This window comes from Anas acuta, chromosome Z, assembly GCF_963932015.1.
Source record: "Anas acuta chromosome Z, bAnaAcu1.1, whole genome shotgun sequence".
NCBI classification, from domain to species: Eukaryota; Metazoa; Chordata; class Aves; order Anseriformes; family Anatidae; genus Anas; species Anas acuta.
Window position 1 is genome coordinate 50,873,319 of NC_089017.1, and position 14,611 is coordinate 50,887,929.

Consider the following 14,611-nt stretch of genomic DNA (forward strand, 5'->3'; position numbering starts at 1 on the left):
GCGGCTAGTGTGTAGAAATTGTGCTCTATCCCAGCCCAAACATTTTATTGTCTTAAAAGCAAAATGTGTTTTTAAAGTCTTCAGTTAAGAAAACATGTTAAATCTTTTCTGGTTTTGTTCAGACCTCCAAGAAATAGATAAAGACTAACTTTCAGCGTTTTCTGAAACTTTTGTATGTTGAGACATCTGGTAAGATACTGGATGTCTCAAAAGTTCATTGTTTTCAGTCTTAATGTTTTAATAAATCTTGTTTTGTTGTTCTAGGTTAATATTAAAAAACAGAAAAAAAAAGAAAAAAAAGGGAAAAAAGAATAATAATAAAAAAGGTAATCTTCAATAGTTTTTCCATAGTTCTTCAGACTATTTCCTTTTCCCACTATTCTTGCTAAAAAAATTAAATTGGAGAGGAAATCTGGGCTGTAAGAGCTGTAAGAAGGAATGGTAGAAATAGATCTATCCAGAAAAAAACAGGTGGAGAAGTGAAAGACCAAAAATCTGCAATACCTGAAAAATGAATAGGTACCCATAACAGAGAATTCATCTTAAGCCAGAGCATTTAATTTCTCATTTCCTTTTGATAGTTTTGTCACTGTCCGCAGTTGGGAGCCTTTGACTGTGCTGTCACAGAGCAGGATGAGACTACAGTGTTCCTGTCAAGGCAATGAATTTATTTACCAGAATAAGCATGGGATATGGATAATAAAGACTTCAGTCTCCCAGGTGATTTATTTATAGTTCTGTCGACCTACCTGTCTGTCCTTCAGTAGTTTGTAATTAGGAAATTTTCTTGAATCCCCTTTCTTGCAACAATTTAAGAAAAGCTATTAGTTTGTGTTTACCTTGGCACCTGTATGTTTTAGCTTGATGCATGCTCTGTTATGTATTCCTTTAACTGCTGTCTTGATGATCTGTCAGACTGGTGAATTTATGAAACACATCACTTCTCAAAAGCTGCAACAACCTAACCAAGGATTCTAAACTGATAAAACCTCCATTTCCTTATTTCATATGAAAAGGTGACAAAGATACCTTGTACCATGTCCTCATTATATATATGTGTGTGGAGAGTTTTGTACGATTTCCAAAAGAATAGGAATCTCCTCTGGCTGCTGCAGCAATTTTTAAAGTTTAACTTATCATTTACTGCAGAAGAAAAACAGGTCACACTGCTTGTGTTCACATTTCATTAAAAAATACAATGCAGTCAGATGAAGTAATTTCCAGTAAGTAGCTAGAACTATATAAGGAGCTGGGTGGCAGGTCCCATGGGATCATATTCAGCTGGTGCAAGGTAGAACAACCCTCAAAGCGATTCTGAGAGAATCTGCATTGTAACTGATCATGAGGATGAAAAGCATGAAAAGAAACTTCTACCAAACATCATATTGGAAATGTCTGCAATGCCAGATCAGGCTTCTTATTCCCACGAAAATAAAAATATAGACTAGGTGAGACATAGCAGGAATCAGTTAAAGAATCAAGGTTTCAGAAATGATTGCTTACGATCTGTTTGCTCTTTTTGAGTTTGAGTAAGGACAACATTTTTCTCCCTTTGTTGTGAATGCTTTAAATGAAAAAAAAAATCCTCACTGTCAATGAATATCAGGAAGAAGGTGTAGTTCTACTGGAAAGTCTTTTACTTAGTAATGGTTAAATGAAACTGGTTTAAATCATAAGAATGTCCTTTCCTTGGCGATAACCTCAGAAATTGTGCAGGTGCAACTGTTAGTGATGCTTCACTGGCATGATTTGGATAAAAAGTAATCTTTTTTTTTTTTTTTTTTTCCTTTTTGTCTGCGCTTTACAGTACATATACATATACATATACATATACATATATATATATATATACATATACATATATATATATATATATATATATATATATAATTATTATTTTCACAGATACTTGCAGTGACACAGTTAAATACATCATTTTACTGCCCAAGTCTGGGATTGGTGAACTGAAGCCCTGGTGAATTGGGAGGAAATTTCTTAAACTGGCTTTGCTGTTAAAACCAGCATCCCATGAAAATATGGTCTCCTTGGCTCCTTCAGCCCTTTCAAGGCATGTCCTGGGTGGCCATCTGCTACAGCCTTGACCCAGGACTCCTTCCTGCCCAGCACAGGACCCCGTCCCGAAGGGTCACAGCACCGTTCCCTCCTGCCATGGGGCTGGCAGAGCCAGCAGGCCCTGGTGCAGTCCCCAGGACACTACCAGAGTGCTGTGCCCAAGACACCAGAACACACATAGCCACCTCTCTCAGTCCCGGCTTGGCCCCTCTGCCTGCACAGCACCACTGCCTGCACTCTGACTTCTTGCACACCCATGAGGCCCCAGCTTGCTCGCTGCTCCCTCATGGGGCTGGCTGCATGCACCAGCACCTATGCACTCAACCCACAGGAACCCATGACTCACCCAACAGCTGCTGTCTGACTCCAGTAGCTAGCACCCAGACCAGCCACCCCAGTCAACAGGAGCTGAGACTGAGATCACACAGAAAGGTTGCTGAGAAAAAATTTAATGGGAAGACAGGAGAGGTCGTAGCAATCGGGTGCAGGGCTCGGTCAGATAAACACATTGACCAGCTACTGTTGACACTTGAACGGCCCCTTTCCTAACCTATCTGTCTGTTCCCTATTTTATTGCCCCTTGGCCTTTTTCCCTGCACAATGCCCCATCACCTGGCACAGCTCCTCCTCAGATATCCCAAATCCTCGTGTTCATTTTGTTATTACTCACATTAGCCGTTGTGAAAAACATGAGACCCTCTCCAAAGCTGTTCCATGAAGTTTCTTATTTGCCTGTCAATTAGTTACTGGAGTGTTCCCTCCCCTCCCTTTCCCTCCCCTCTCCTTCCCCTTTTTTCTTTCTCTTTTTTCTTTTCTCTTTTCTCCTTTTTTCTCTCTCTCTCTCTTTTTTTTTTCTCTTCTTTTTTTTTTTTTCTCTTTTCTTTTCTCTTCTTTTCTTCTTTTTTCTCTTTTCTCTCCCTCTCTCTCTCTCTCTCTTTTTTTTTTTTTTTTTTTCCCATGTGTGGCATCCCATGACTACCATGTATGGTTTCTCCCTTGACTCATACTCTTTTGCACTGGAAAGGTCATTGATCAGGTAACCATAATGAAGCAGAAAATTTTTACACACACTTTTACGCTCTCTTTGCCCTATGTAATCGTTTCATTTCTGTGTTTTATCTTGATGAGACAGAGTAAGATCAGCAGCAAGGCAGCTTTGTTACTGTGTGAAAGGTTGCTCACATTTGAATCTTTTGGAGGACAAACTCGTAGGCTTGATGCATCACTGCATTGAGTAACAACAGGATTAACACAGTGAAGGTACAACACCGTTCTTATTACAGTCATACTTCTAGGAGCTTGAACCCTTGTGTGACCTAGAATATAGATCCACAGGCTTATATAGGGAAAGTTTTCTTTGTGTTGTGAATTTTCTAACAGAGGTGGGAACCACGAGCAGCCCGCTTGACACTGATGTAGCATATTTCAGTCACCAAATAAACTTTCTTACACATATTCTGGCCTAAAAGTTCAGCTTTTGAAACTATGCTACATATTTTGCCAACAGTGCAAGGTATCTGCAAGCTACATACAGGTAAATAGCATTTCTGTACATGCATAGTGCAAACATGGGTCTCATTCTGAAGGATAACTGGGGTCCAGTTACAAAATTATTAAGGATTCAAAATACCTACAAATTTGCCACTAGCAATTCAAAGGAAATTATAAGTTTATTTTAGATCAGTTCTTTAGACTGCTCAATCGAAAACCTAACATGCTTACATTCTTTTTGTATTAACTTCCACAAGTTTTGAGTAAAATTCATGGCTGATATAAGTGAAGAATATGTCTAAGGTAAGATATTGGGGAATATCTTAGACCACAGTCAAAATTTTTCCTTTGACAGGAAACAAGCAGCAGTACTTCCATTTATTTTATTATTTTATTTTATTTATTTTATTTTATTTTATTTTATTTTATTTTATTTATTTTATTTTATTTTATTATTAAGGAAATGCTTTAATGTATTAAGCCATCTTTCCTTGGTTTAATAAATTATTATTGTGGCTGAGAAATAGTCTAAATTTCTTTTCTTGCACTGTTACATTACAAGTGTAATAGGAGTTTAGATTTAGAGATAAGTGAAATGGGTATAGAGAAGTGAGAAACAAAGGAAAGAAACTGAAAACATCTTCTCCCCACCCATCAGTCCTCTTCCACCTCCTCTCCCAGAGAAAGCAGCATGGGGGAACAGGGAATGGGGGTTGCAGTCAGTCCCTGACACTTAATCTCTGCTGCTCCCTCACCATCCCTCTCTGCCCTTGCTCCACGTGGGGATGCCATCCTTCCCCAACTGAGCCTGCGGGGGCTGCCCACAGGCAGCAGCTCTTCAAGCACTCCCCCCAGGCCCCCTGGTCCACGTGGGCTCCTCTCCACGGGCTGCAGCTCCGGCCCGGGGCCTGCTCCTGCGGGGGCTCTCCATGGGCCGCAGCCTCCTCCAGGCCACATCCACCTGCTCCAGCGGGGGCTCCTCCACCCATGGGGGGGCTGCAGCGTGGAGATCTGCTCCATGGGGGACCCATGGGCTGCAGGGGGACAGCCTGCTCCACCAGGGGCCTCTCCCTGCACAGCCCGCAGGGGAACTGCTGCTGCCTGCCTGCAGCACCTCCTGCCCTCCTGCTGCACTCACCTGGGCTGAGGTGCAGGGCTGTTTCCCCCTCTTCACTCACTCTCCCAGCTGCTGTGCCCCAACAGTGTTTATTGTTATTACTACTATTACTATTACTATTACTATTACTATTACTATTACTATTACTATTACTATTACTATTAAATCTTATTTATTTATTATTCCCTCTCTTAAATTTGCTCTCACAGAGGCATAAAGAACATCGTTTATTGGCTTTGCTCTGTCCAGTGGCAGGACCCTTATGTAACATGGGGCAGCTTCTGGATTCTTCACACAGAAGCTACCCCTATGGTCCCCCTGTTAACAAAACCTTGCTGTGTAAACCCTCTACACCTGTCTTAATAATTTCTTCAATGTTTGGATCTGGAACTTTTTTTGCTCTCTTAGTAGGATCATATACTTTGTAGATATCTATATATGTTTTCCACTTTTTATTTTTTTTTATTTTTATTTCCTCCCCTCTCATGTTTAACTTTTTTTTTTTTCTTTTTTTATGGTGTCCATTAAGAGCCCATAAGTACCTGGATATCCAATGAAATATTTTCTACTTTACGCAGCCAGCGTTTAAATCCAGGCTTCTGTGCCATTTCTTCCTAGCTGTCATGTCTCATGCAAACTGTCAAGCCCTTGTGCCCTATCTGCAGTCTGCACATACTCACCAGTGAAGTTAACCTAGCTGGCTCAGAGTCAAAGACCTTAGGAAATAAACTTTATGAAACTCCTGCCTTTAGGCTCATAGATAGTATACTGAGTTTTCTTTATTTTTTACTGAGTTATAATAACATATAGTTAGAATTAATACCAAGCGCTTACAAAACAGAAATTAATATATATGTCTAGAAAGTGTTTTAAATACTCCTGACTAGTGATATCAAAAACTTTATGGAGCTTGTTTCTTCTTTTTTATTGTTATTATTATTGTTAAATATAACAAATGGACACAACAATTTGGTTTATCTCCTTAAAAGAAAACTGGGATATTCTAAGGATCTTTAGAGGAAGCTAATATGTACACCCCTTTTGACAACCTATATCCCAATGTCAGAAAGGAAAGCAAATTAATATTAAAGGTGCATATCTCCCCTGGTCACAATGAAAGTAAATGGTAGCAGGAGGCTTAGTGTCTACAGAACAGCTGTCTCTGTTAGATCCCATACTTTGATATGGCACTATTAACCACTTTATTCTGGATGCCTTGGACAGAATTGTAGGTGTAGAACTACCTTCTAACTATAGAAGTAAAATAGGATAAAATGAACATTTAAGGTGCTAGAGACAAAATTCAACCTAGATATCCAAATCAAAACATCTCAGCAGAATAATTTCCCACAGCAAGTAACATTAGACAGCTTTGAAAAGAAGACAGATGAGCTTTCTCTTTCCTACCAATTTTGTTCTGTGTGTAAAGCATCAGAAAGGAGGAGAGGAATTATTTCTCTACTGAACATATTCTGTATCTGACATTCACATTTATTTTTTCCTACTTTGAAGATTCAAATTATTAAATATAAGTAAAATGTGTGTTGTTAGTCCTGATAAGTAGATGCCTGCAGTAATGCAGAATATGAATAAATAAAAATTTCAGAGTTTAGATATACAATTCAAATAATTTTTCTTTACTCATTTATTGGCAGAACCAAGATGAATGTATATTAATTCCTCTATAAAATACTCCCATAATGTGTGGTGTTGATTGTGTGCTGTTGCCAAAGTAAATGATGTCTGAGTTTTCAGCTGTGGAGGCTTACAGAGAATTTTGCTGGTTTTTAGAGGGCACTGATTTGCCACCTTAACAGAAAGATGAAACCCACCTATGCATGTCTTCTACAATTGTGTAGATGCTACACAGCTCTAAAGTGCGTAGCAGAAAGTAAGTGAACAGGATGGAAAAAAAGAAGCAAATTGCTTATGTCTACTTCTCTTACATTTTAGGCATGTTTCAAAGCTTAAGTAAATGGCAAGCACCTTGTTGATGTCAGTGAAATTTGGAGCTATATGAATATATATATCTGAACGGCCATATTCCAGATGTTACATGATGTTGTGGAAAGTCAGGGCTAGCCGTTTCACTGAAGTCTGTTTCATGGTCTATTAAAGACAAATTGAAAGTGGAATGTTAAATCCCCGTAGAACAGATTAAGCCTAGTGGTGGTGGTTATGCTAATATGTAGGAAGATTGACTAGTTAAATTTGTTAATTACTAACTCTGTTATAAATAGATTATTTATTTATGTATGTATTTATTAACTTCTTATGTATTTATTTATTTATTAAGAACAGACAATATACAAAGAAATAGAAGATAATGAATATAGCAAATATGTTTTCTGGATCAGTGAACTTTAAATAAAACTTTTAAATGACACATGGTCAAATACTAAGGCAAAGTAGGTATTTCCAACATTTTTATACTTTCAAAAATAAAATTAAAATGTTTGCATGCTGTGAAATGCAGCACAAGAACCACGTTGGAATGAAATAACAAAACTAATGACCAAAATAAATATTTCAGTATTCAGATGTACTGAAAATGAAATGAATGAGAGGGTGTATTTAAAGTCAGTTAAAATAACACCTCTGAGTATAGAAACTGTCTTGCATGAGTGAGCCCTGAGTTCTCAGGGGAAAGAAAAAAAAAAAGGCATATGAGAATGAGAATTTGGCTTTAGAAAACCTGAACTCAACCTTCAATGGCTGCTCTCCAGTTCTCTGTTTTAAGGTGCATTTATTATTTATTTTTAGCATAAGTAATTTGTGGAATCTCTGTCCTCCCTGCCTGTCCAGGACTGTCCTCCCTGATATCCAGAACAGCTCCTCTGCATGTATAATTTGGGGTCAGAACACACAACCAGTTTGTGATGTGTTAAAGACTTCTGCTAGTGGACTCCAGCATTTCCATATAAGTGAGTATTACCCAGACATTTTTTGAAGCTAAAGTAGTAGAACCAATATACAGATGTCTTCATTTTTTTTTTCCCTACATTTATTTTCAGTCTTTAGCACATATATTATGTAAAAGAAGCTGATATTTTCTGTCCTTATCCCTGTCTTTCAGAAGACTAATGCAAAACAGAAGTAGGATACGTAAAGAGAAAAGAGCAATAATTCATTAAATTTTACCTGAAGGTAATTTCCAATATTGCTGAAGTAACTTCTGCTTTTAAGATCCTGCAGGTACATAGTCAGTGCTATAAGGCATCTGTCTACAATCAACTATATTTATCTATGGCTAAATATAAGATTTATAATTGGGAATGTAGATTTATGTAATTTCTGGTGGTCTTTCCATAAGCCATTGCAAGTTTTTTGCTGAACAGGTGTTCATTTCCTCCATTTGTATTCCATGTTACAAATTGCCTCAAAATGAGTGCCTGAAACTTCAAAGGATAAGAACTTCTTAGTAGGCATGTAGTAAAATAGGAAATTTGGTTGCCATTGTCATCTGGACTTCAGTACTTCAGTACCTCTGGACTTCAGAATGAGAGGGATATGCTCTCTTTCTTCCCCTTCCCCTTCTCCTTCCCCTTTCCCTCCCCTCCCCTCCTTGCTTCTGGATACAAAATTCTAAATGCTAACCCCAGTGCTTTAACTGTTAGCTTTCATGTTAAGTGATGAATCAGTGCTTCTGTTTTATTTTTGGTAACATGGCTACTCAACATACCTTTTAAACACATAACATACACAAAGCCAAGGAAAAAGAAATCAAGCCAATGAATTTTGCCTTCTCCTAAAGCCAAAGTGAAATACCTTCCTGGAGAGACATTGAAAAAAAAAAAAAAAAGTACATCTACAGTGGGTTTGGGAATTGCAATGATAAGCACATTAAAAAATAAATAAATCACATATGGAACAGAGATTACTACACACCATAAGCTATGGCATATCTGAAACAGGACTGTACAGAAATGTCTTTGATTCAGAGTTCCTCAAGTGCTTGCTCATAAAGCAAGCCTTTATGAAAATGCATTTTACTCTGGAAAAAACAATTGCAACAAAACTTGCACTGGCTGCTTCACTTCTTAATTTTCTTAACTGTTGTACTCAGAAAAGAAGTAACTCTGAAGAGAAGAAACTCTGACGAGAAGAGAAATGATTATAAGGGAAAAGCAGAGGAAAGGAGCCAATATCTGCATATTATGTGTTTTGCTTTCTCTTCCTTTAAATATTTAATTTTGGCAACTAATTAAAGTCTAATTTCTCAAAATGCCCTCTTTCCTCTATGCAGCTTTTTACACTGGAGAGACTGTTCTTTGTAGAGGCAGACACTCCCCAGAAATAAGGCCTGGTTTGCATGTATGGCAGGATAACTGAGGGTAACATCATGGCCATTATACAAGCAAAACTCTTTGTCACTGTATCCATCATCTTTATTAGGAATATCTCCAGTTGTTTGACCTGAAATCTCTATTGACAGCTAAAGAACCGCCTAGAGGTTATTAGCTTTGCAAAATCCAGAAAAGTAAGTCTTTCCTATGTATGTGATTTGTGGAATACTCTAAATATGCTGGAGCAGTTCAGCAAAATCCTTTTGAACAAGAAAGCCATGCTGTGTCACTGATATATTTGTGTTTGAATCACAGTATCAGCACAGTTTGGAAAGAATGACTTGACAGTACCTCAGAGAGGCCAACACTAAGACAATGCTAAGAGAAGCAAGGTCTTGGAAGTGTTCCTTGCTAAGCTGTTAAGGATCACTGAGTGGGATTCTATTAGCTGTTGCTGAGTATTAGGGCAGAATTTCTACCCAACAAGTGCAAAACAGCAGCCCTCCTTTAAAGAAGCAGATGCCTGAGGGGAAAGTTACTGTGATGCTGATGTTTCACACTCACCAAAACATCATGACTTAGTAAGGAGAAAGACTTGTGGTAACAGAATATTGAACAAAGCAAACACACATGTAAAACAAATCAAGGTTTTCAAGTTTCAGATGACTATGTTTTAAGACAGTTTAGGGACAGAGCAGCATACTGTACTCAGTATTTAAGTTAGAGTGAAACCATTCTAAATGTCAGTTGGAGAATATTAATATTTAGCATGTTGAAGAAAAGAATAAGCACTAATATCACAAAATCCCAGAATCATAGAATCACTACCTGGAAGGGATTCGCAAGGATCAGAGTCTAACTCCTGGTTCCACACAGCATCACCCAAAACTCAGCCCATGAGTCTGAAAGCGTTGTCCAAATGCTTCGTGAACTCCAGTAGCTTGGTGCTGTGACCACTGCCCCTTGGGAGCCTGTCCCAGTGCCTGACCACCCTCTGGGTGCAGAACCTTTCCCTAAAACCCATCCTGACCCTTCCCCCTCCCAGCTTCACGCTGTTCCCTCGGGTCCTCTCACTGTCCCCAGAGAGCAGAGCTCAGTGCCTGCCCCTCTGCTCCAGTCAGGTCTCTGTAATGCCAATGAGGTCATAGTCCTGCAGCTGTGCATATACCTTTAACACCTGTTGTTTGTTCCCCATGCTATGTGCATAGAGACATTCATGTAGGGCCCATGATGAAGCTGACTCACTGGCTGGAATGGCTGGCCTTCCATTGTGCTGTTCTCCTGCTGACCCAAGACCATTCTCCAGGCTCTGGACATCTATCACTGACACTGGCATCAATCTGTGGGGAGTGGTATGGATTGAGGTTTCCCTCCCCTGCCAACTCCAGTTCAAAGTCCTCTTCACAGGCAAGCCTATGGCAAGCCTATTACCTGTCCTGGTTTCAGTTAGGACAGAGTTAATTTGCTTCCTAGTAGCTGGTAGAATGCTGTGTTTTGGCTTAGGATGAGAAGAGTGCTGATAACATGCTGGTGTTTAAATTGTTGCAGAGCAGTAATTACACCAAGCCAAGGACATTTCAGCTTCTCACTCTGTCCTGGCAGAGGGCAGGGTGGGGGTGAAGCAAGAGCTGGGAGGGGACAGACCCACAACAGCTGACCCAACCTAGCCAAAGGGGTACTCCATACCATCTGACATCATGCTAAACAATACATAGGGGTGGCTAGCCTGGGGGAGAAGGGCCGGACTGCTCAGGGTTAGGCTGGGCATCAGTCAGCGAGTGGTGAGCAATTGCATTGTGCATCACTTGTTTTGTATGCATTATTATTAGTAGTACTATTATCACCATTACTGTTATTATTATTATTGTTATTGTTATTTTCCTGTCTTAATAAACTGTCTTTATCTCAACTCACAGGCTTCACTTTCCCGTTTCTCTCCCCCATCCCAGAGAGGGAGGTGGGAAGGTGAGTGAACAACTGCGTAGTGTTTAGCTGCTAGCTGGGTTAAACCACAACATGACCAAAGATGATCTTCCCCTTCTCTTACACTGGACCCAATCAGCCCCCAGCACATCATGTTTCTCAAAGTGACTCCCATTGTCAAAGCAGCTGAACTCCCGTCTGTGGCACCAGTCCTGCAGCCATCTGTTGATTTGCCAGATTCAACTGGCCATTTCACTGTCCTTTCACTGCCAGGACTGATGAAAAAACTACCTGTGCTCCTGAGTCCTTCACTGTCACTCCTAGTAATCCTTGCTACTCTCTGTAATCCCTCCTGATGCTCCTCAAAGTGTTCCTGGCTGTATCACTGATGCTCACATGAAACAGCAGCAGCAGGTAAGTCCTTAGACTGTGTGATGCTTGGCAGTCTCTTGGTGACATGCCTGATACAAGCTTCTGGTAAGCAGCAGACTTCTCTCAAGAGTGGTTCAGGTCAGCAAATGAGTGTCTCAGTACCTCTCAGAAGAGAGTTGACTACTACTTATCACCAGTCACCTTTTCTTAGTTGCACTGGTTGTTATGAGCTCTTGCCTAGGCTGAAGACATCCAAAGACTAGAAAATATTGAAAACAATAGCTGTGTCATAGAAGAAAAATGTTATAAACAGCAAAAAGCCTCCCAAAAGGCTTTAAAGTTCAAATGAAAAATAAAACAAAACAAAACTGAGCTATACATAGATAAACCATACAACAGCCATATGCAGGCTGCATAGTGTCTTCAAAATCTAAGTTGTGATACTCTACTAGGGAAATTCCCTTTTGCTGGATTTCCTTCACTTTTGCATATAATACTTTGAAATAAATTTCTATGAATAATTTTCTATCTCCTCAATGCATTTACTTTACTTAGGAGTTCCCCTTGCACTTCTAGCCAAAGCCTTTAGAGATCTCTCTCCCCTGAATTGCACTGTTGATTAGACTACTGAGCTTTTACGGAGGGGAATAAGATGAAGTGTTCCCAGTACTTAGTGACTGTTAGGTGAATTCTTAATTTAAAAAACAAATGACTGATATAAAAACAAATAAGATATGTTTACATATCATGCTAACAGCTTATGTTGATTTACATTTGTAGCATGTATACTGCAGAATCACAAGGTTTTAGAATTATTACAATGGTATAAGTAGTGCCCCTTGACAATAAAGTGGAAAATAGTTGGTAATTCCTCTACATTCCTCTACAAGACTAGAAAAGTCATGCATGTTGTTACCCAGTAAATCTCTACCTCCAGATGTAATGAAAATTTAAGAAGCAATTCTGCCTTCATTGTATTAACAATGTTAAGGAGTAACAGTGTTATTTTAAGTAGGTAATTCACGTAAGGAACAGAAAACAGGGAAATTTATTTGTAAATATAAATATACAATCATCAGTATACCAAATATACCATCATCATCAAAATATAGGTGATGGTATATTTGAAGATAAAGACAGAAAAAAGTCTGTTTGAACACTGAGTAATTTGAACGTGATTTTTTCACTTCATTTCAGCTATTCCTCCAAGTCTGATCTGCAAATAATGATTTGATTTATGAAAGTCAAAGAGTAACATTTAATAGAGTGGGAAACACATATTGAAACTTTTATCTTAAGCACTCTTTCTTTTGCAAAGGGCAGCATCTGTCTGCATATGTTCATGTCTGCATTGCAAATTGTACTTTAGGGACATCTTCATCTGAATTAATCATTCCAGGCACAGGGGTAAACATCCGTACAGGGCTTTGGGATTTTCATGCTCAAACCTCATTAACATTAAAAATGACATCTTTAGCTTCTCATAGATTTCTTTGAAATGCATCTATGTCACCTTGTGTTGTTGACTTCACACAATCTGACATATCAACAGTTTCAGACAGGAATTGTAAAGATAGAGGTAGAAGAAGGCAGTATTTTGGTACATTTGTTCATTGCCAAATACTCAAAATATTTTCAAGACATTTAACTATCTTAAATCTAGGGAAAGATGAGCTCAATGAACGTGAAATCATTCCAAACAGACAAGAGAACAGAACTATGGCACAGGAGAACAGGTTCTATGTACTTCACAAAATCTGTGAAAGGAAACAAACATATTTTTGAAGAGATCTTTTCCTTGTGTAATAACACATACAAAAATTATGCGGCTTCCTAATGGGTCAATTTGTAGTAGTGGTTGACTATTAGATGATGTCTAGGCATCAAAAACCCTTCTGGTTTCCTCTTGCCACTGCCTGTCTCCAGTATTCACCAAATCCAGATGTCTGTAACATTCATTAGGAAGTCTCTACAGCACAAGATAATGCTTTGTTTCTTGATGTTTTGTTTTCTGATCTTTTGTTTGATGATCTGTGTCCTGGTCTTGATATTTTGTATATCCTGGAAAGAGATGGTTTATTTTCTTATCTCTGAAAAGCTACTTTTAGACATATGGCTTGGGAGGGACAAATTCTACTAATATTGATCTTTCATTCCTTTTGATGTTATCCTCTGAAATTCCTGCTCCCCTTTGTATTTGAGAAAAGGTGTTTTGCTTTTAAGACTGAATTGAAGTGGTGATAGAGCTTCAAAGCAGACAACAATGCAACAGTTCCTCTCCCTTCTGGCATCTGTGTTTGCATGCTAGTCATGAAGAAACTCCTCACTGAAGACATGTCTACAGTGAGTTAATTTCACTGAAATCACAGCCAAACCTCTGAATGAAATATATGGTTACTAGCAAATATGTCTTTTTCAAGAACTTGATCTCCAGATGCAAGTTAAAGGTGTTGTGATTGAAAGATGCCTTTTAAAATAGAAGCTAAAATTTACTGGTTCTTGTATACAAACCAGTTCTTTCAAAAGGCACCAGTTTGATGCTTTTTTTATGCACTTGCTGTGGCTTGTCCAGGATTCCCAGTTCCTGTTTAGCGGTACTAAGGAGAAGAGCAAGCTTCTTTACCATGCTGAAGAAAAAACACCATGTTTTCTTGGTTGTGCCAGACAGTTCTAGCGCACTTATTGTTTAGTAATGACTGTTGATAACTGCTCTGTAGAGATAAATGGCAAATAGTTGCAAATACACAGTAGTGTTTTCCTTGTGACTGTGTAAATTATGGTGCAGAGGTGGAGAGTTATGACACAATAATCCAACCCAGATGTACACAGAGTGGAAATGAAGCAACTTGGGAATTTCTGAAAAGAATACTCTAACCTGAATATTATACTACTTAATGTTGTTATGGGCAAAGTCAGTTTCCTACCTGTACAAAAGTGAACTTCTGATTGCCTTTCTCTCAGCCTGGAATTTCAGTTTCAAAATTGTGCAAAACACTCCCTAGTCTCTGTCTGTGGTTATCTAGAACAGGGCAGAAGCTATGGACAGGAATACATGGAAGCTGTGGAGAAAGATTTAAGAACCCTTAAAAAACACTCTTTTGTAGATAAGGTAAGGGCTATACTTTGGAAACTCTAAATAATTTATTGTTATTTAAGTAAAACAAAGCCTGCTGTACTGTCACAGCTTCCTGTACCAAAGTGTTCAAGGAGAAAAGAGGTTTTATGCTGGTGCTCGCTCACATTTTTATTTATTTTTTACATAAATCCAAAACAATTTTAAACAAACAAACAAACAAACAAAAAACCAAACAGATTGTAATACCCTCCATGACCTGTCTTTGCAATGCTA